Consider the following 22,693-nt stretch of genomic DNA (forward strand, 5'->3'; position numbering starts at 1 on the left):
CCCTCTCTCCCCCTCTGTCCCCAAGGAGAGAGACTGCTGCTTCAGAGTTTCGAACACCGGCAGCAGCCAGCAGCAAAGAAAGAGCGGGGGGAGGGGAGAGGAGAAGTTCCCGGCTGTGTAGAGAGGTGCCGAGTCCGGGACCCTGCCAGGAGCCAAGAACTGTTAACCCTTTCTTGGCAGAAGGAAACTTTTTTCCCAGACATTGATTCTCATGGCTAGTGGTTTCAGAAGAGAAAGAGAAACAGCCTGGGAGTGAGATGAAGCATGAAAGATGAAATTTGAAGTATGTCTTTATCTACCTTGTGAAAGTAAAGTTACATGCTCTGGTCAAGCTTGCTTCAAGCAGCCCCATGCATCAACCTGTTAAGACATAAGTGGTTTTATTGTCTGTTGTGCAAAGCTGGACCAAAGTATTTGGATTTCCACTTTTTGTGATCTCTAAAGTGCTGTGGTCATCTGGGCAGTAACAGCAGAATCTTGTAATCAGAAGCTGGGAAGTGATGGTGAGGAGACTCACACCAGTCTCCCTTGTGCTCAGTCTCCCTTTTTTGAGCATTGGAGACAGCAACAAGACTTTTCTCCAGCTGTTTTTAGTATTTTAAAATTATGATCAGTAATCTTTAGAGAAGGCCGAATCACACCCTGGTGTTTTAATACTCCCTTCCCCAGGTTTTGGAGTAGTTTGCCTTCAAAGCTCACAAAGACAAATGTGTGAGCTTCCAGCTTTTTCATGTGCTACACACAGGGCGCTTGTCTGTGTATCTTTTGTATATCATATAGAAGTGGACTAGGGCATTTCCACTGTGGTTAGTAAAGAACATACCTGGTCTCCTGTGGGGCTTCCAAATGTCCTGCTTTATCTTCAGCTGTATGCTCATAGTGCTTTTCTATGCAGTTTTCTAACTTGTCTTGGGATCTTTCATCCTCAAAACCCCCTAATGTTTTGGTGGAGTCTGCCCTTTGTCAGCACATTACTAGAGGCTGTTATGTACAGATGTGGAGGCTGATAGCCCCCTGACAACTTGTTCCTCCTACCCAGACTTTTCTCAACCCTCTGGCAGTTAAATGACATGCTTAAAACAGGAGTTCCTTCATGCTCTGTGGTACTGACAATTGGTCTGAATTTAGGCTTCAGGCTCTGCCAGTGTCTGTGTGAAAGGCAGGCGAGCAACTTTCTCATTCTGGCCTGGGAAAATCTTAAGGAGGAATTCAAACAAACCTTGGGAAGTGAGAAACCATCCGCAGGTGGTGTTTTTTCCAACATGTCTACTGGCAAAAGAAATGTTTACAAAAGGGTGTAGACGCTGAATAACCAATCATGTTCTTTGTACCGAACTACTCTATAAAAGTAGAATTTAGAAGAATAAAGTTTGTTCTCATCTTTACCATCATAGAGAGTCATGTTGTTATTTCTGTGCCAGCCGAAAATCATAACAATGCTCATCTCAAGGTGTTCAGTTCTCCTAGCATATTGCCCTTTATTCTTACCTGTTCTAAAATGTAGCTCAAATAACAATGCTTTTTAGGTTGGTTCATAGCATTTTCAGCTTTAAACAGGCAGCACTGGAATGTGTCAAAATATACAGTGTCAAATTATAGTAATCAAATATGAATGCTCTTGAGTCTGCCTTAGGAAGTAATTACTTTAAAAATGTGTAAAGGTGAAGTTTTTTTCTTCTAAAAGATGAGAGGAGAAGCCTTGGCATGTGCTTAGATGTTGCATCTTCTTGTGCCTTGGTCTTGGAATACAATGGGGCTGTGGCTGCACAGCACAGCAAACATCCTCCCCGAAGTGCTGGTAGCACAGCACTGCATCCTTCTCACACAGGCTCCCAGGCTGTTTTCTTGAAGAAATGATGGCAGAGGAGAGTGGGCTGTGCTCCTCCTGGCATCAGGCTGCATGTGTCCAGGTTGTGCACCTGAGCAGAGGAGCTGGAATGAGTCACCTCACGTTGGACACATCCAGGGGTGGGGTATTAACGCCCAAATGCTGACCCTTCTTGACAGCCAGATGTAGCTTTATCTGAGTGCTCTAAGTTGATGGCACTACAAAGAAACAAGGGTGTTTTTCTTTTTTGAAACGTAGGAGCAAATCTTGGCATTGAGAGTTTGGTCCAAATGCCCCTGAAGTAACTTGGAACTGTTCCATTTCACTGTGTATCGGCCCTAAAATATGAGTTTCCCAGCCCCCTTCCTCATTAAGGGGATGCTGTGTAGCATCCCAAGCCTACAGCACAGCTGATTAATCCCGACTCCCAGGCTGATAGCTTGAGAAAAGTTCCACTAAGCCAGGGCTCCTGTAGTGATTGCACACATTTGCGGCTGTCTGAATGCTGCTCTTGTTGATGTAAATTAGAGGAGATGGATAGCCTTTTCCTTTTCCACCTTCTGTGCTCTCCACTCACAAGCCTTCAAGTATTTTAAAAATTAAGTTTTAAAATTAAATACTAGCTGTTAAACTATTAAACTGTTTTGAGCAGTAAAAGCTTTTGAGAATGGTCTCACCTCACTCTGGGTTATTATTCATGTTTGTTCTCTGGACAACCATCAGGGCACAGAGTGTCAAAGTTGGATCACTGTCTCATTTCTGAAAAGTTGAGAAATGTGAATAGGCTTTAGATATTACTTTCTTATACCTTTAACTTGCATGAGCCAAAACTTTGGATGTCTTGAGAATTTGCCTGTTGTGAAAAAAATAGTTGTATTTGGTGCTTTCAATGTTTCTAGCAGTTTGCCAAGACTAGCTTTGTTGAAAATCAAATTATAGTGCTGGACTTTATGATAGCCTTTAGTGGAATATTGAATTTTTATTTCTGTGCAGATTTTTTTTTGTTCTTTTTTTTTTTTTTCCCTGCTGCCACATTCCTTTAATTCATTAGATCCTTTGCATATTGGGGCAGTTTTTGCCTAATGGATTTTAAAGGTGTATTTATTACTGGACAGAAAAAACTGTATGTTGTATCCCCAAAGCTGAAAGCAAGTTTACTGCATTTACTGAGGATAGAAACAGATGGCTTGATACCTGCTTGGTTATGATTTACAGCCAAAATAAATGGAAACTGAATATGAAGGGCAAGTTGCCTACAGCATTCAGCTCCAAACCTGTAAATACATAAGGCTGTATAACATGCCCAAAAATTGGTTGTCTCTTCTGAAAATTTACCAGAATCTTTTCTCTTTTCATTAGCTGACTATTTTTATCTGTATTCAAACCTAGAGTTCTTATTAATCTTGACTGGTTTATAAATTAGGAAAAAAGATCTACTGAGGTTTGGTTTGGTTTTGTGGGGTGTTTTTCATAAATAGGAAAGTACCTCTAATTTGGACTCAGACTGTTTATACATCTGAGTCCTGTGTGGGAAAACCTGCACTTGAACTTTTTTTTTTTTTGGTACTGTAATTTGTACTGCAAAAGTACAAATTGAAAATAACCTTTAAAAAACTCCTAACCTTGGGGTGGGAGTGCTTTGAACTGGTATTATTTGATAGGCAGACTAAGTTCAACATGTAAAATCAGTAAAATCTCATTGAAAACCATAATTTTTATTTATGGCCCTTATGAAGAGGGGAGAGGGTAGTGTTGTTTGTAATTTTTGCTGCAGCAACTCAAGGAAGACTCCTCAATGGGTTTATTTTGCAGTTCTGTAAACAGAGAGACAAAGTTGGATTTGTGTGTAGCAGGTGTTATTTCCAAATATAAGTCAATAATTAAAGGCTCCTTTAGAAGACAAACATCTACTTTTGGTTTCAACTAGCACACTAAAAATGGGTTTCTCTGTTAATATCAGTTTCCCTTTAAAACAGAAGGGTCAAAGCCCTGACTTGCACCATGTCCTGCCCTGCAAGTTGCTGTCATTGTTCCATCATCTGACATCAGGTAGCGGTACCTTGGCACTCCTCTTGTGAAAATGGATCCTTGGATGCCCTAATAGTGGCGTGTGGTATCAGCCAGACCTGCCTGCAACAGGAAAAGGCTTTGACACAATTTAGTATGATGTTTTCTCCACACTTGCCTTCTGACCCTACCTCCCCACTTGAGAAGACTGAGCTGATGATCACTTGCTGATATGATGACTTGGAATAAAATTCAGCAAGTATGATCTGGGGTGTTGTAGGAAGCCCTCTGCTGCCATCCACACATGTACTAGAGGCTGGTCTGGAAGGGTCCAAATTAATTTTGAAATACATTTTTTCTCCTCAGTCAGAGTAGCCAACAACCCTTTTCAGGCCAGACTAACTAGCTGATGCTCCAAAGGTTATGTTTCAAACTAGGAACAGGGCAAGGATTTTCTGACTGCATTTATGTTGAAAGTGGATGCTTGCCTTTAGTACAAGTGAAAATTCTATCCTATTTATCAGTAGTTCAGTAGAGTAGTTTTAAAACAATTTTGAATCCCCCTCCCCCCTTTTTTTTTCAATGGCAGTAAGGTGCTTCTGGGTATTAGCTGCATGTTGTAGATGGCAACGCCTCTCAGGTTTCTGAAACCACAGAGCAAGTGGCACATAATTTTGCATCACATTTATCTACTGTACCCATTCTGCCTTGTCTTATCACTCTGACAAAATCATGTGTTTTGCTGGGATGGGAGCACTACACCAGCCTTGCTGTCTGAAGATTTCTACAAGATAAGTAATCATTCTAAAAAGCACATTCAGTTTGTCTTAATGGTGTGATTTCTCAGTGTAGTACTTGGTTTGAGGAGTGTTAGTGTAACTTTAGGGTTAAATCAATTAACATGATGATATTAATGAGATGTTTATGCTTCCTTCAGATTTCTTCTTTCATAATCTTTAGCAGGAGATAAATGTTGGTTTTGGGCTTGAGAAATTTGGCTACTGAAGCAACAACTGATAAGAATGGCAAAAGCTTTGGATTTTTGTTGCTCTGAGGAAAACAGTGCCAGGAGATTTACTAACCTTCCTGGCCAATTTGCATCATTTTCCTCTGAAAAATACTTATTTGTTGAGATGTCTTTCCATTGCATACTAATTACTTGAAGTGATCCGAACCCCATATATTCCTTAATTTTTTATCACTTTTCCTACTTTTTCTCATGCTCAACACTGAGTCTAAGGTTTTATTTGACATACAGTGTTGATAACCTTCTAAACATTATTATATGAATGCTATCTATCCCATTGTGAGGATAGCTTGAAATTGTCATTCCTAGACAGATGGAAATAAAACTCCTCCTCATTTCAGCATGGGTTATATATCACAGTATAGATGATGTAAATATAGGTGTTTGCAAGCTCATCCAAAGGTTATAGACGCAAAAATATCACCAAATATTTCTAGGCAAAATGGCAAAAAAGGGTGATGATTACTCTGCAAAGAAATGTGAAATTCAAATATTTTACACCCAAACTCCTGGTCTCATGTCCAGTAGAGAGGGGCAGCTTTTGACATTTCCTGGTTTGAGGGGGGAAGTGAGTTTTCCAGGAAGTTGTGGTCAAACCAATCAGTGGTCAGGTTGTATACTGGCACCTGGAGTAGCCACTGAGGGGTTGGACATGCCTCTGAGAACACAAGGGGTTAAAAGCAAGGACTTCCAGAGGGATTTCCTCTTTTGGGTTCTGGTTTCAGGAGAGAAGCATATTCTCCTCCTCCCCTGCCCAGCTTACAAGGCTGGGTGGGAGAGGGGGAGGGAAACCATGCGGCCAGGCTGAGGTAGGCCAGTGCCCCGGGGGGAGAAGAGAGTGAAAGGGACTGGAGATGAGGCAGCCCCATCCAGGATGGAGGGGTGGAGAACTGTGGAGGTGCCTTCCCCAACCCCCCGCTATCCGTCCCGTTCTCCCCCCGCTCCCCACAGGGAGAAGGTGCCCAGTGGTGTGTGGGAGTGCCCGAGCCTGTGGCCCTTCCGTGAGCCAGGGACTTTTAGCTCTTTCTTGGCAGAAGAAAACTTTTCCCAGACATTGATTCTCTTGGCTGGTGGTTTCAGAAGAGAGAGAGACAGCCTGAGACTGAGATGATAAAAGAAGATGAAAAGAATCCCAGATGGGCAGAGGTGAAGAGGAGTGGCTTTTTAGGCTGGATTTTTCTTGCATAATGTTAGCCATAGACTAAACCTGAATTTTCCTGAATATAAGACTATTTGGGTGGATGTATTTGGCTCGAACCAAAGCCTTTGTGGCAGTGATTGCCACTGTAAGAGAGGAGTGAACAGAGAAGAGAGGAAGAGGGTGTGGTGGTGCCCTCTGTCTTGAGGGATGAAGATCTCTGTTCTTGGAACCCTCAGCCCCAGGGGTAAATGTGGGCGGGACTTCTGTCCCAATATGAGAAGATGGCTGGTTTTTGGTACTTGGCCAAGCATCTTTAAAAGAGCCCCATATGCGATTTTGGTCCATGGATGGTGGTGAGAGCACTGGACATGGAAAGGAGGGTGTCACCATGGCAGACTTCTCCAGGCGGTGCCATGGGTGACATGGGAACATGGGAGGGTGGACCTGTGTTTCCTGGGGGGCAGTCTATGGTGCGAGAGAGACTCCTCTCTCCCTTGCTGAATTGAAGATTGGTTTTTTTGAGTGATGATGACTTTGATTGGGAACCCAGGGTTTTGGTTTAAGCAAGTAAGGTGGAAGGCAACGTGTAAGTGTTAAAAGTTGAAGTGTGGAAGGGTGGAAATTAGGGGAGGACAAGAAATGTTCTGGGAGATTTTCATTTCTGTTTTTTGTGTGTTTAGGTTTTTTTTTTTCTATTTTCTGTTTTTATGTAGTTTAATAAAGTTTTCTGTCTATTTCAAGTTTTGGGCCTGCTCTGCTCTGTTCTTGACCACATCTCACAGTAGTTCGTTAGGAAAAACATACACTCGTGAGTGCACTGGCATCTGGCCAGCTCCAACCTGTGACAACATGCTACATGGCTAATGCTTCCATGGTCATTCAAAGTACACAAAAGCAAAAATTTGGGGGTTTTCTTTATCCAGGAATTCTAGACACTCTGAAACTCCTGCCAAGTTGTCAAACTTTATCTGCCCCTAACCCCTACAAATGTTCATGAAGTCAGAAATCTGTGGTGTATTGAAGGAAGTGTTTGGTACCAGTGTGCAATTCCATTGTTGTTACTCATTCTTGCACAGGACTGTTAAAATCTTTCTGAAAACTACTGAATCCTTTGAATTATGGAGCTTTCTGGACATCCTATGGAGTCCAGATGGAGTCTGGACATCCTCTGTTTTGACTCACATCACATAACCCTTGGGAGTTGTAGCTACACCAAAGGGCTGGCTGCCCAGAAAGGCTCTTCCAGCAGTGATTTCAGGTTCTCATTAGGAAGGTTTTTTCTTATAAGAGTAGTTCATAAATATATTTTCTGTTATTCAGAAGACAGCAAATATACTTAAGAAACTTTTGGGCTTGCATAAACTCACTAGTTTCCAACATGCAAAAAAAAAAAAAAAAGGACTTACTCAAGATCTGTGCCAAATAACCCAGTCTCTGAGATGTGCAAGGAAAGGACACAGCACACATACTAGAGGCAAAAATATCCTCCCAGTGCACATTGGTTTTTTTGGTTCTCTGCACATTTTATCCTGTCCAGTTCAAATGGCTCTGGAGAATTCCACTCCTTTTGCAAGCCATTCCCTGTGCTAATGGAGTCATGTGGCTGGCATGTCTTAATGCTCTTGAATTTAGGTGAACTAGTACACAATTTATCTTACTGGCTTAGAGATGCTTTCTTGTAATGCACTGTCTGCTTCTTCCCTAATTGCTTTCACCTTGCATTTCCAAGAGCTGGCAGAAACAGCTGTTTCCAGATGCAAAATGGAAAGTGGGGATTGATCATTCATGGGAGCAAGGCTGAAGAAGAGCAGAAAGGTTTGTGTAGGAATAGAACAGCTTATTCACAACTGTAATTGTAATAGTTGTAATTGTCATGGGGAATACAATTGCTCTAATTGCCAATAAAAGTACAAGGGATGTCTACAGCTGTTCACCAGCATAATGGGATCAGCTCCCAGCCCACCATGGCTTCCCAGTGCACTGACTGGAGCTGGGATTTCGACAGGCCTGAGCATCCTGAATGTGGGCCACTCTGTTCCACTAGGAAGCTGTTTCTCAGAGTGGGAGCCAGCGTGGCTAATGCAGCAGTTCCCACTGCTCTTTGATAGGATAAGTCCTCAGTGCTGACACTGTTTCAAGTGCTCTTTGTAGTAATAACTTTGTTTTTTAAATAGGAATTCTTTGTTACATAAAGCTCGTAAGAAAAGAGTTTGAGTTTTGCATCTGATCTTAGCAGTTGTATCAGACTGGTAGAAATTCAGAATAACATGAGTATTCCACCAGCTTGGCAAGACAGAGACGAGGAGGTCTTCATCAGCTCTATGTGCCAATTAGAGAAATGAGATATTTTCCAAGTCTACCCTTCATCCTTGCATATAGAGTAACTCCAGTGAGACTGTGCTGCACTCAGGGCTTGCAAAGCCCATTTGGGGCCTTTCCTTTGGGATATTCTGTACCATTTAACCTTTGTTCCAGACAGTGTGGAAAAGATGAAGAGAGTCTCAATGGACCATTGAGCATGGAATTACATTAATTATAGAAGAAATTTATGGTGTTTCAACAGAGTTTTCTGACAGGAACTGCTTTTTGATGTTCCAGAGACTTTCAGAGCTTTGTCAGGAACAGTGGCATGGACGGGTGTGGCTAAAATGGGTGTCTAGGCTGATCCCAGATGTTCTAAAAATAAATACATCATAGCAGACACTGCAGTGACCCTTTCCTGAATTATACAATTAGTCATGCTGCTGGAGATGCACTTGGGTCACAAACATAGCACAGAGCTATATGACTTTTCTAACTTCTGCAGCACATTGGAAAGGAGAGCCACTGACTGACCCGGGCTCAGGTTCTGCCCTGGCTGTTTTCTATCTGCCCTACCCAAATGTGTTCTTTCATGGGAAACAAAAATAGGCTTGCAAATAACATGTTTAGGAAAAAGCATTGTAAGCATTAGTTTTCTCTCTGCCTTCTGGGTGGGGGTGACTTGCACCAACACTCTTATTCCTTCCTGTTGCAAGGAAAGGGGCTCTCCTTCATTTCTTTTTCTTCTGCTGCTCAGCTATGCACAATATGTGTAAAGCTTTCTATATAAAATTACACCCACTAAGGATGTTTTTCAAATTTATTTAGCTTGACTAACACACGGGTGAGGGAGGTGGCAGTTCATTTTCTGTACTATAATATAGTCCTTAGAAACTCCGACCTTTTATCTTACACATGGACAAACAAATATATCTCAATCGAAGGGTGGCAATTTGGTGGTTTAAATAGCTTTAAAGGGTTTAATTAAAACCTATTAAATAGTTTTAACAGGTTTAAATAAAGAGAAGTGCAGAGCTTGGAGCCTTCATTCAAGGCAGGCTGGAGTGCTGATGAGCATGCTGAGCACATTTATTGTTCTATGAAGTGCAAACAATGTATTCATCCCTCTGTAGTACACAGTAATTGAGATATCCACCAAGCTTCACATGAGCAGAAGGCACACTGAGAAAGCTTGTGATTAAAAAGCCTTTGATAGGGAGTTTGCATTTCTTCTAAGGCAATAAAAATAACCCTTTAAACTGGCTATTTAAGTGCCCAGATTTCTACGTCCACACATGCAGAGGCAAATCATGCTGTGCTTGGGTTGTTTCAAATGCTCAGGAACACGGGGGCACTCATCCAACGTTTCTCATTAATGTTTTGAGGAGAGGAGCCCTCAACAACCTACAGCCATGTTGGCTGAGGCTGTTTCTTGGCAGCTGCCTTGTCAATATTTCTCTGTGCAGCAGGTCCCTAAGCATGAGCAGTTTGCTGGGTGCTGTGAGCAGGCTTTGTGGGAGCCTTTTGCCTGGGGATTGGTAATTCCCAGCAGCTCTCTGCTAGTGTTGGGTCATGTTAGCCCCACACCTCAGTGAGGAGGAGCTCTGGGGCAGTGCTGGCACCAAAGCTGCATTTCCTGCTCTCTCTATTCCCTGCTGGAAAAATTGTGGCAGCTACCTCCATTTCCTTCCTTCCCTCAGCTCTTGCTGCTGGCTGCCTCCAGCCCACCCAGTTTATGTTTCCTCTGCAGAAACCAAATCCCACATTGCCCCAATTGCTGCTGCCCATTCCCATGCCATGCAGGAGAAGCCCTGTCCTTGTCTCCTTTTCCAGCTACAGGGCTTTACATTTATGCTCTCCCTTCCCTAATGTCCATGTAATGTCCATCTCTTTCACCTATTTTCAAATGGTTTTGCCTTTTGCAGAGAGAGTGTTATGTGTCTCTGGCCCAGGAGCTTCTTCTCCCTGCCTTTGTGACCTCCCCTGTGCTCATGCCTGTAAGTTTTTCCCACTCTTTTGCAGCAGGCTGTCTCTGCAAACCAGGACCAGAGCGACAGAGAAGTAGAAAGTTGACCTTAAATGTAAGATCTACACGAGTAGGATTTGTATTGTATGTTTTTGGTTTGTTGCTGAAGAGAGACATGACTGAAAGGAAGGTAACAGCTTGGCAAACCGGAGGTGGTTTCCCACCTCCCTAGGCAGTGGGAATCACAGACTTCCAGCTGGCTGGCATCAGGCAGCAAAGGATGTGTCCTTTCTCCCTGCCTTATGGTTTTAGCATTGCCTGTAGTATCTAAATACACCTCACAGGGGTTCACCTCAAACATGGCCAGTGTAACTTTGTTCAGGGCCCACCTTGTCTTTCCAGCTGCCAATGTAAGAATTTCACAGCTGAGAAAATCCTGAGGTGGAAAATGGCTTATGTTGCAGGAGGCTGCATTAAGAGCTTTTGCAGCAGTGCAAAACCATTGTGAGACTAGGCTGGAAAAACACTGTGCAATTCTGACTTTTGATGATGGTGAAGTGGCAGCGACCCAGCATGGGGCTGTTACTGGGGGCACAGCTTTCCTTTCACCAGGGGCTGTCACAGCCTGAGTGGTTGTGTGCAGGTCCTGTTAGAGGCACATCTGAAGGTATGTGTGAGGCATGCCACACTCTGAGTGTTGCTTTGCATACTGAAGAAATATGAAAACGTGAAGGTTGTGGGGTTTTTTCAGTTTAATTCAAATTCATGAAGTTTGCAAATGGCTTTGTTTAATTTAATATCCTTCACTACAAACTTATCTGCTTCGGCCATTCACAGGAGTACATCAGAACCCTGGTTCCCATTTGAAATCTAGTTTATACGACTATAGAAAGAAATCTTAAGTGCTAGTCCTTACAGATTAAGTGCATTAGAAACAGTATTACTTCTATAAAATTAATTATTTCCGAAAAAAAAAATCTGGGGGCGGGTATTCCTTTTTTCCTAAAAAATAATTTCTGGAGTATTTCATTAATAGATATTTTCATTTTTTATCTTCGAATAGCAAGAAAGGAATTGATACTTTCAAACAATGCTGTTAAAATTGCACTTAAACCTCTTCTAACAGTACATCTGTATTTTTGTTCTTTGGATAATGTATGAACCTTTGCACAAGATGCACAACAAAAGAAAAAATAAATTTATCTCAAGGTTTAGGGTAAATGGTCATGCACTGGAAAGAAAGACAAATGAGTGGTGAGAACAGAAGTGCAAGGACTACTGGGTCTGGGGAAAGATCAGATAAGAGAATGTAGAGATGAACCAGCATTAAACAAGAGAAAAGGTAACAGACAACAGAGCTCCAAGGTAAGAGTACACAAGTTGTGTACGTTGTCAGGCAGCAGCTATTTCTTGGGAACTCCGAGTTCCCAGATCAGTACCAGATTTTCTTACAAGGACAGCTATCACTTTCTCAAAAAAGGACCTTTTTTTTTTTTTTTTTTATGAACTATACAGTTTTTACATAGGTACTGCTGGAACAGTGGTTACAGGAGGCTCTTTCATGGTCATGAGGGCTGGCAGGATTATCATGGGCTAGAAAGGGATCACTATTTATTCCTGATGGTGTGGAAAAACAGAAGTCAAAAAATCAACTTTGACTTTTCCATGACTTGTGTGTAGTTGCAAAGGCCCAGGGTCATACAAAAAACCATAATAAAACATCCTGAAAGTGACTAGGTTTAGATTAGATATCAGGAAGAAATTTTTTACCAGAATTAGAGTGGAATTAGGCTGGAGAGGTACTGGAACAGGTTGCCCAGGGAAGCCATGAATGCTTTTTCCCTGGAAGTGTTCAAGACGACACTGGATGAGCTCTGAGCAAACTGGTCTAGTGGAAGATGTCCCTGCCAACAGCAGGGAGGTTGGACCTAGATAATCTTTAAGGTCCCTTCTAACCCAAACCATTCTGTGATTTTGTTAGCGTAGGAAAAAACATATAACTACACGAAGGCGATCATATGCGGTTCTTTATTCAAGCGCGCGGGACACAGGGGTGATGATACACCCAAATCTGGTGTCCGAGGAATACAGAGTCGATTTGTGATTTTTATAGTTTAAATTATACACATGTTAACTAACCCCCACCTCTAGATACTGATTATCCTATTCCTTAGTTACTATCTTAAATCATACTTACGCTTCTACCCTGATCCACACTTGATTTGGTTAAAACAATGCTTCTCAATTATCCCCTGAGTTGCAGTCACACTTGATTCGGTCATTACAATAGCATAGAGCTGATTGCAGAAGCTGACGCTTGTTCCAAAGCCGAGCTGCGTCAAGTTCCAGTTGTACGTTCTCTACTTTCCTCCCCCCACACATACCTCAACTTAACCCCGTGGTTAACTTATACAGAAATTATATTTTTAACCCTCCACCAACATTCCCCCCTTTGAAAGTATTTTTACTCTAATATACTAAGTGTAAATGCTTTCACTTAATACAGTCTATTAGGCTTCAGAGTTTATACTGGATGTTTATCTTCAAATCTTCTGTTGTCATAGGCTTTGTCTGAGATGTTGTTGCGGATTGAAGGTGCTGGATTCCGTGCCAATGCTTTCATTATGGTCTTGTTCTTAGATGCCTTTTTCTGTATCTCTCTCTTCAGGATTTTGTAAACTAACCAAATTACTAAAAATATAATTAGTAAAATTATCAGATTTTCAAGGATAGACTTTATCCATGAACTCACATTCTATCTTAATTTTTTAAAGATTTTACTTAACCAGCTGGTAGCTAAATCTTTTTGTTCTTTTTGTGCTTCATGCTCTATTTGTTTTAACTGACTTGTGTCATGTTCTACATCTGCAGTTACTTTTGGGATGTGGATGCAGCAATGGTCAATTTGTCTCTAAATATCTACACACTCTGTGTTCTTTTAAAAGTAACATATCTAAAGACAAACGATTTTGCAGGGTCATTTTGGTGGTGGCTTGTAATTGCACATTGAGTTCTTTAAATCTCTCTCGTGTGATTTTAGCTAATCTGTCTACTTGACTTGTGAGTCTATATAGCATTTCTTTATTTCGATAATTTGCAATGGGACTAAACAAGGATTCTAGGGCTCACTCAATCTTTACTCCACTAGAGGGTTCTTTCTAAGTGTCATCTGGGTTCTTGTCTTCTGAGACATCTCGTTTTGCTTTTATTTGCAAGGGTTCACTGCTCCTGTTAAATGGGGATTTTTTCTAAATTGGACATAAAGTGGGAAGGCCTAGGGTGATTTCTCTTACTTCTTTGTCTATAGGCAAGTGTGTTGTCTATGTGCCATCACTCATTGCCTATACAAACGGTCTTGGACTTCGAATTGTACTCTTGCTACATCTTACTATAATCTTGGAATCTATTTTGCCTTGTTTGTGTTTAATTTTCCTGCAGGCACAACTAATTCGTAAGGCTACTGCCAATGGTGACTACTGTTTTATTTCTAGATTATCAGAGGTGCAATCATAAATTTTATTACATACTTAGTAACTTACTTTATTTGTCTCTTTTCTCTTTCTGACTGCTAGTACCAGTACTCGTCACTGTGGGATCTGTCTCATTTTTAGAGCTTTTCTATTTAATGCACCAGGGTGTGCTTTCTATATATTGAAATTTCTGGAGGATGCTCATAGACTATGTACTGTCCTAAGGTTCTAGTCTTTTCTAATCTTTTTCTTCACATTTCTACACTACAACACTCTCTGTAGTGTTGTCTCTGATCTTTTGATAGTGTAGAAACTAACATTGCTATTTTGCAAGGTCTTGGTCTTTAACTCACCACTCTATGATTTGTTTCAATTTGCCATTACTAAGAATGCACTCTGACTTTCTCATGGGTTGCATATAGGAATTTTCTGTTATCTTCTAGTATTCTCTGACCACTACCTTTGACTCTGGTACTTGTTTACAGTTAAATGTTTTGTTCTCTCTTATTTCAGGTAATTTTGACGTTATTATTCCCCAGCTTGCTGGGTCCCCTGCTGCCTTTGGTATTGGCAGACAGGCCGTTATTCTGCTGGTATTGTGCATTTTGGCAAAGTCTCTGACCAATCTAATTATTACATTTTTAGCTCGAATTTCATTAGAAATTTCTATTACTTGTGGTTTTGCCTGTATCTCTCTCTTCATTCTAGAATGAAGAGTTGTTAGTTGACTTTTCTGTATTCTCTATCTTAAAGTAACAGCAATCTTTACTGGTGACATTAGTATCTATGAAATTAACATTACTTACAAGAAGAGCATGAGCACAGTTACTAATACTATTTGAACAGTTACAGACGTTTCAGCTTCAGTTTTGTTGGTCTAAAAGTTTCTACAGCTCACGATTGGACTCTACGAGGGACTTTCTTTACACGTGTGTAGTGTATCCAGGGTTCTACTCTAGCTACTTTGACTGCTGTAAAGGTGGTTAGCAGTACCTGATGGGGACCAGTCTACTTCTTTTTTAGTGGTTCTTCGTTCTAGGTTTTGATGTATACTTCATCTCCTGGTTCGATGTTGTGGACTGGATTTTCCAGGGCTAGTGGTCTGTTCTACACGAGAACACTTCGAAGCCGAGCTAGAGTTTTCCCTAAGGACAGAACATAATTATACACATCTTGTTTCTTTGTGACATGAACATTTGGATTGGGGTTAGGAGATTCATATGGTTTCCCATACAATATCTCATAAGGACTGACATCTCACTCTTAGGCTTTATCTGAACCCTCAGCAATGCGATCGGCAAAGCTTGTGGCCATTGCATTTTGGCTTCCTGGCATATTTTACTGATCTGCCTCTTCAGTGTCTGGTTCATTCTCTTTACTTGCCTACTTGACTGGGGTCTCCATGGTGTGTGGAGGTCCTAAGATATTCTTAATAACTTGCTTACCTCTTGTACCACTGTGGCTATGAAGTGTGGGCCTCTGTCTGATGATATCCCTAGGGGCACCCTAAATTTGGGAATGATCTCTTGTAATAACTACTTAACTGTTTCTTTTGCTTGGTTTGTGCGACAGGGAAGGGCTTCTGGCCATCTGGAAAACGTGTCAACTCTTACTAACAGGTATTTGTATCCCTGAGTTCTTGGCAGTTCTGCAAAATCTACTTGCTAATAGTTTCTTGGTTCTATTCCTATCCGAATTCTGCTTAACTGTGCCTGTCGTCTAGCTACGGGATTGTTTTTCAGACAGATTTCACATTTAGACATTACTGACTTGGCCATTGTTTGCATCCGTACTGAGATTAGGTATTGTCTTAACCACTTTACTAACACCTCTGCACCCTAGTGACACTCATTATATTTTACTTGTAAAATTTCTCTTATTACTAAAGGAGGTACTACTATTTGCTCTTGTGCGGTTACATACCACCCTTCTGCGTTCTTCTGTGCCTTCAGCAGTTGTGCTAGTCTGTCATCTTCGATTGTATATTTTGGCTTGGGAGGCAAATTAAATTGAGAGATATTAAGTCTTGATGGTATTAACGCCATTGTTTTCTGTACTTCTCGCGCTACCTGACGGGCTGCTCAATCTGCTCTTCGATTTCTTTTACAAATTTTGGAGTTGCTTGATTGATGTGCCTTGCAGTGCATGATTGTTACTTGTTCAGGTTTTTGTACTGCATCTATCAATTGTAGGACTGCATCTTGATGTTTAATATTTGTCTCTTGGGAGGACAGCAGTCCTCTTTCTTTCTATAAAGCTCCGTGTACATGCACTACTCCGAAGGCATATTTGGAATCAGTCCACATATTCACTGTCTTCTCTTCACTCAGCTCGAGAGCTCTGGTTAATGCGATTAGTTCTGCCCTTTGTGCAGACGTGTTAGGTGGTAGTGATTTTGCCTCTATTACTACATCAATTGTAGTTACTGCATATCTCGCGTATCTGGCTCTGTTCTCTATGAAGCTGCTTTCATCTGTAAAGAGTTCTTACTCTGGTTGATCTATGGGGACATCTTTCAGATCTGTTCTTGCTGAATAAGTGTGCTCGACGACTTCTAGACAGTCATGCTGTAATGGACCTTCTTCGGCTGTTGCACCTAGAAATAGAGCTGGATTCAAGAGGTTAGTTGTTTTTAGTGCAACGTCATCTTGCTCAGTCAGGGTTACCTGAAATTTCATCATCCGGCTTGGAGAGAGCTAATGGCCTCTCTTTTGTTCCAGGACTGTAGTTACTATGTGTGGCACATAGACATCTATGTGTCTTCCCATCGTGAGCTTCCTGGCTTCCTGTATCAGCAGCACGGTAGATGCTACTGCTCGCAGACATGAAGGCCATCTGGCACTTATGTTGTCGAGTTGTTTGGAAAAGTAACCTACCGGCCTTTTTTAGCTTCCCAGTAGTTGGGTCAGGACTCCCAGTGCCAGTCGCTGCCTTTCATGCACGTACAGCTGAAAGTTTTTAGACAGATCAGGTAACTCTAAAGCAGGAGCAGTTGTCAGTGCTTCTTTTAACTTCTGGAAGGCCTCTTTTTGTGGTTTGCCTCAGGTGAATGGCTGCGTCTTCTGAGCCACGTACAAGGGTTTTGCAATCAGTCTATAGTTCATGATCCACAGGCGACACTACTCTCATTCTGAGGAAGATCCGCAGCTCGTGTAGATTCTGGGGCTCTGGAATAGCACAGATAGCTTGAATACGATTAGTACCCCGTTTTCTCTGCCCTTGTGAGATTTTACATTTCAGGTAAATCACAGTCTGTTGGGCAATTTGTGCTTTTTCTCTGGATACTTTATACCCTCCCATTCCTAATGAATTTAAGATCTCAATGGTTACCTTTATGCAGGTCATTTTTTCTTCTGTTGTAATCAAAATGTCATCTACATACTGGAGTAATAGATATTGGTCTCTTGGTACTTGCTTTTCTCTGGTCTAGATTTTCAGTTTCTTTGCCAGTTGACTTCTAAACAGAGTGGGGGACCCCTTGTACTCCATCGGTAATCGAGTCTAGGTGAGCTGAGTTTTTCTTCCACTTTCTGGATGTTCTCACTCAAAGGCAAATAGTTTCCTACTTTCTTGGTCAAGGGGTATACAGAAGAAAGCATCTTTTAAGTCAATTACAGTAAACTATTTATATATCTCTTTTATGGATGCTAACAATGTATAGGGATTGGCAACTACTGGATGAATGTCTTTTGTTATTTCATTTATACTTCTTTAATCTTGTACAAGTCTATACTCACCATTGGGTTTCTTCACTGGGAAAATTGGGGTGTTGTATTCTGATTTACATTCTTCTAGAATTCGATATTTTAAAAATTTATCAATGGTCTTTGCTATTCCCTGTCGTGCTTCTGGTTTTATAGGGTATTGTTTGATTCGTACAGCCTTTGCTCCTTCTTTTAACTCTACATGTACCGGTTGTGCCAATTTAGATTTTCTAGGTACATCTGTTTCCCAGACAGAGGGAATTACTGCATTTTCTACTTCTTTGGGAATTTTAGAAATTGTTTTTTCTTTTATCATCAAAATCTTTCCTGTCTTAGACTCCGGAATTTTCATTACGAGTTCACCATTCTCAAAAGTAATTACTGCCTCCAGTGCTGCCAGTAGATCGCGCTCTAAGAGCGGAGTTGGGCAGTCTGGCATGTATAAGAATTTATGGGTCAAGATCTTATCTTCAAAGCTCAATTCTAGGGGTTGCAAGAATGGCTGTACTTCTTCTTTCCCTGTGGCTTTAATGACCGCTGCAGAGTTGTTTCCGATTTGCCCCTCAAGATAATTTAGTACAGAATGTGTGGCCTCCATGTCAATGAGAAAATCTACGTCTTTTCCTTTTAAATGCAAAGTCACCATGGGCTCTCTTGATCTTGGCTCCCTCTCATTTAAGACCATGACCCTGGCTACACCATCCAGCTGATGCTCACTACTTTGATTAAACATGCTGTCTAACTGAGGCTGACCATTCTGGCTAAACCGGTTTGGACACTCTCTTTTCTAGTGTCTCTCCATCTGACAATACGCACACTGATTTGACTTAATCTACCATGACTAGAACTTCTGCTAAAGCTACTCCTATTAATGCTACGACTACCTCTACTACGTCTCTGCCCCTGTCTCTGTAAAACTGCTAAAAGGCTTTGCCTCTGTTTCTTGACAATTTCTCTGTCTCTGTTATTATAAACTTTCTAGGCAACTTCTAGGAGTTTATCTAAGTTTCTTAACTCTTCACTTTCTAGTTTCTGTAGCTTTTTCCTAATATCTTCTTGTGCTTGACTTAGAAAAATAAAGGCAAGCTGAGTTCTTCTTTGCTTACTGTCTACTTAAAGATCAGTATATCTTCTAGCTGCTTCCTTAAGTCTTTCTAGAAAGGCAGTGGGAGATTCTTTTTTTTCTTGTCGAATTTTATACAACTTAGACCAGTTCATACTCTTAGGTATTGCTTGTTGAACACCAACTGAAATCTACTCTTGATATCTCTTTAGCCTTAACATATCTACTCCAGAAGGGTCATTAGCATCCCACTCTGGGTCTGCAGTGGGAAAATTATAATCTAGTGTCCCTGTCACTAAACTATTCCGTATATCTTCTCTAGCTCTTTCTCTTGCTGTTCGAAGAACCATATCTCTCTCTGTCTCATCTATCAGAGTGTCTAATATCACATGAATATCTTCCCAATCAGGGTTCTGAGTTTTCATTATCATCTTAACCACACGAGCTACCTTATCTGGGTTTTCTCTATACGTTCCGGCTGATTGTTTCCATATAACTAAATCAGCAGGTGAAAAGGGTACCTTTACAAAGATGGGTCCATTAGTTCCCACCCCTTGCTTTAGTGGTGCAATAATCGTTCTCTTTTGTTTGCCTGATTTTAATATACTCTTTCCTGCCTGAGGCCACTCTGTGGCCAGTTTTCTTCGTGTTCGGTGAGCTACTGGGGCGTCTAGTTCATCTACTTCACTGTCACTATTTTCTATTCTATCTGTCTTCTTCACATTCCCCCTTTGCTTCTGCCTCACAATCACATCCTGGACAGGTGAATCTGGCGGGGGGGGGGTACAGGGGGGCAGACGGGACAGGAGCTGGCGAAGGAGGTGTAGGTGGGAGCGGAGGGTACCTTTGAGCTGGTGTTAGAGGGGGGATAAATCTTTCAGCGGGTGTGGGCGGGGGAGCAGGATAGCTTTGAACAGGTGTATGTGGAGAAGGGGGGGTTCTCTGAGCAGGCGGAGGAGGGACAGGCACCTGGGCAGGCAGAGGAGGGGCAAGTACCCGAGCAGGCAGAGGAGGGGCAGGCACAGGCAGAGGAGGATAATTACCTTCAGCAGACAAAGGTGGGGGTGAAACATAGTGTGCTGGCGCGAGCGAGGGGGGTGTAAGAGAATCAGGTGGGGTCAGGGTGAGCGGGGTAGAACTTGGTGTTGAGGGGGCTGTGGTGGTTCCGGGAGCCATGGGAGATACTAATAATTCTGATTTTAGTTTATCTCTTTTTTTCTCTAAAATTTCACTTAAAACTGCATGTTCCATACAATGCTTATTTTGGACGCAAGCCAGACACTTATTATTTTCAAGCTTCATTGCTTTTATTTTGTCAAGCTACAAAACCGGTTTCTCAAGCAAGCACAGAAATAAGTCGATATATGGTATTTGTTCTACCTTTCTATCTTGTGTACAAAGCGATCTAAGTTGCATAATAACCTTTACATCAAAAGACCCGTTTTTCGGCCACTTCTGATTTTCAGGCAAAGCATATTTTGGCCAGTGAACATTACAATATTCAATTAACTTATCTTTTCATAATTCCTGACTGAAGTTCCTCTCTTTCCAATGTGCTAACAAACAACCCAAAGGAGAAGAACTTGGTATAGAGGCATTATTGCTGCCTAAAACCTCTTTTAACCCTTTTAGTTTCTCTATATTAGAGATACATAAAAACCACAGATGCCGAACTTGCAACGCTTTCGCGATGTCTGACGGACGGCTGCTTAGGCAATACTACCAGGAATTCCTTTTGCCTAACCAAGCATAGCTTTCGCTGCGTCTTAATGGCAGGCCCCCAGACCAGAGAATAAAGAACCTTACCTCTCACCAGGGGTCGTTGTGAGTGGCGAGGGTCGCGGCTCCGATGGGCTTCCCGAGAAATCACCCGGTGCCGGCTGGAGCGTGATCGGGTCGCGGGGTCCTGGCTGCGCCCACAAGGTCCCATCTGGGTCGCCAAAAATGTTAGCGTAGGAAAAAACATATAATTACACGAAGGCGATCATATGCGGTTCTTTATTCAAGCGCACGGGACACGGGTGATGATACACCCAAATCTGGTGTCCGAGGAATACAGAGTCGATTTGTGATTTTTATAGTTTAAATTATACACATGTTAACTAACCCCCACCTCTAGATACTGATTATCCTATTCCTTAGTTACTATCTTAAATCATACTTACACTTCTACCCTGATCCACACTTGATTTGGTTAAAACAATGCTTCTCAATTATCCCCTGAGTTGCAGTCACACTTGATTCGGTCATTACAATAGCATAGAGCTGATTGCAGAAGCTGATGCTTGTTCCAAAGCCGAGCTGCGTCAAGTTCCAGTTGTACGTTCTCTACTTTCCTCCCCCCACACATACCTCAACCTCGTGGTTAACTTATACAGAAATTATATTTTTAACCGTCCACCAACAATTTGATGATAATACATAATAGACAAACATAATATAAACACCTATAGCTTTTGCTTTATAACCTTGAAACAAGGAATTATCATGTGCAGGTTTTCTCAGGACACCTCTTAGGTAATCATTCCCAGGTACAACCTATAGAGCATTGGTCAAGTTTTGAGTGGGAATATATTACATCCTCATCAGCAAAATGATTAAACCACCAGCTTCTGGCTGTTATGCCAACAGTTTGACACAGGCACTGAAATACCTGCAGAGTTTATAGTCCAAATTTCCCTTGTCCATTACCTCTCATTCAAACTTCAGCGGACATAAGTGTATTTCTTTGTCTTGGTTGCAGCTCCTCACCTACTGACTGCTGCTGTTGTGCCATCCATTAATCCTTCCCTCTCTAGGCTGAACAAATGCAATTTTTGCAATCCTTCCTGAGAGGTCATTTTTCTCTAGACTTCTGATGACTTTTATGGTTCTCTGCAAACTCCCCAAGGCCAGGAATTCACATCCTTCTTAACACACTTCTGAAGCTGGACCAAGTACTTCATCTGAATGAAAGGATTTCAGCCATATGGTTTTGTCTATCTAGTGTAATTTCAAGTGAAAGAAATGTCAAACAGGCCATTCCACTTGTTATCTGTAACAATAGTGACTTTTCCACAAAAATAATTTCTTTTCAAAGTTAGATATTGATGCCAAACCAGACAGCATTTAATTCAGTAATTCGTGAAATGAATATAATCAATACATACTTTGAACAAGCTAGTAATCTTTAAAAATGCTTTTGCTTTGGTATTCAGTTTTATCTGTTTCATGTGGTGTTTTAAACTTTGTGGTTTGTGACCTGTAGTATCCTGTAGGGTATTGTCTTGGTTTGGAAAGACAGATATCTGTCAGGGAAAACTGGAGTTTCCCTTGGAATGGAGAATGAAAAACCCCCTCCCTCTAAATTATTACAATTTTGCAATTAGGAGCTTTCAGGCAAAAATATAGGAAGAGGAGTAATAGTTCTTTACTAGGAATATTAAAAATGCAAATGCAGTAATACCAAAAAAAAAAAAATACAAAACAAGCAAGCAAGCAAACAAACAAAAGTCCTAGAAAACCCTGACGGAGTCAGGAATACAACCTGAAACCCTGTCGGCCAGGGTGTTGGAAGCAGTCCAAATAAGTCCTCCTGGAGTGACAGATGTGGTTCTGTTGGAGTAGAGATGATCCTGAAGTGGCGGTGAGATAAGTCAAGCCTTCCTCTGAGAATCCAGTGGAAAAGAGGATGATCTGGGGTCCCTGTGTCCCCATTTTATCTGGGTAGGGAATGGTTGGCTCCTCCCCACTGGGTGGTGCATCTCACAATGGGATGATGTAATGTGTCATGTCATTGGTGAACCTTAATGGCCCATTTGCAGAAGATATCCCCCAGAGGGGGAGACAAAGTTGATGAAAGAGATAAGAAACACTGCCCCACTGTGGAATTGCATTTTACTGAAATGGTATGCTCTGGCTCACCCCTGGAAAATGTATGGTTTATCCCAAGTCTGTAACCTCCCTGCAGTATTGTGTCTCTGTAACACCATTGGCTGAAGAATCCTACCGCGCCCACTTCAAAACTCCCTGTTAAGAGTGCAGGGGGAAGTGGGCTCGTCCTCTTTGCCCTGGAGGCCTCCGGAGGCTCCGCTGCTCTCCCCTTCCCTCTCCCCTTCCCTTCCCCCTCTCCCTCAGTGACCATGCTGCCTTCCTGGGGTCGAACTCCAAATAAACCCTCATCTCATCAGCACCTCACCAACCGTCT

The sequence above is a fragment of the Prinia subflava genome, assembly GCF_021018805.1.
Source record: "Prinia subflava isolate CZ2003 ecotype Zambia chromosome W unlocalized genomic scaffold, Cam_Psub_1.2 scaffold_32_NEW, whole genome shotgun sequence".
NCBI lineage: Eukaryota > Metazoa > Chordata > Aves > Passeriformes > Cisticolidae > Prinia > Prinia subflava.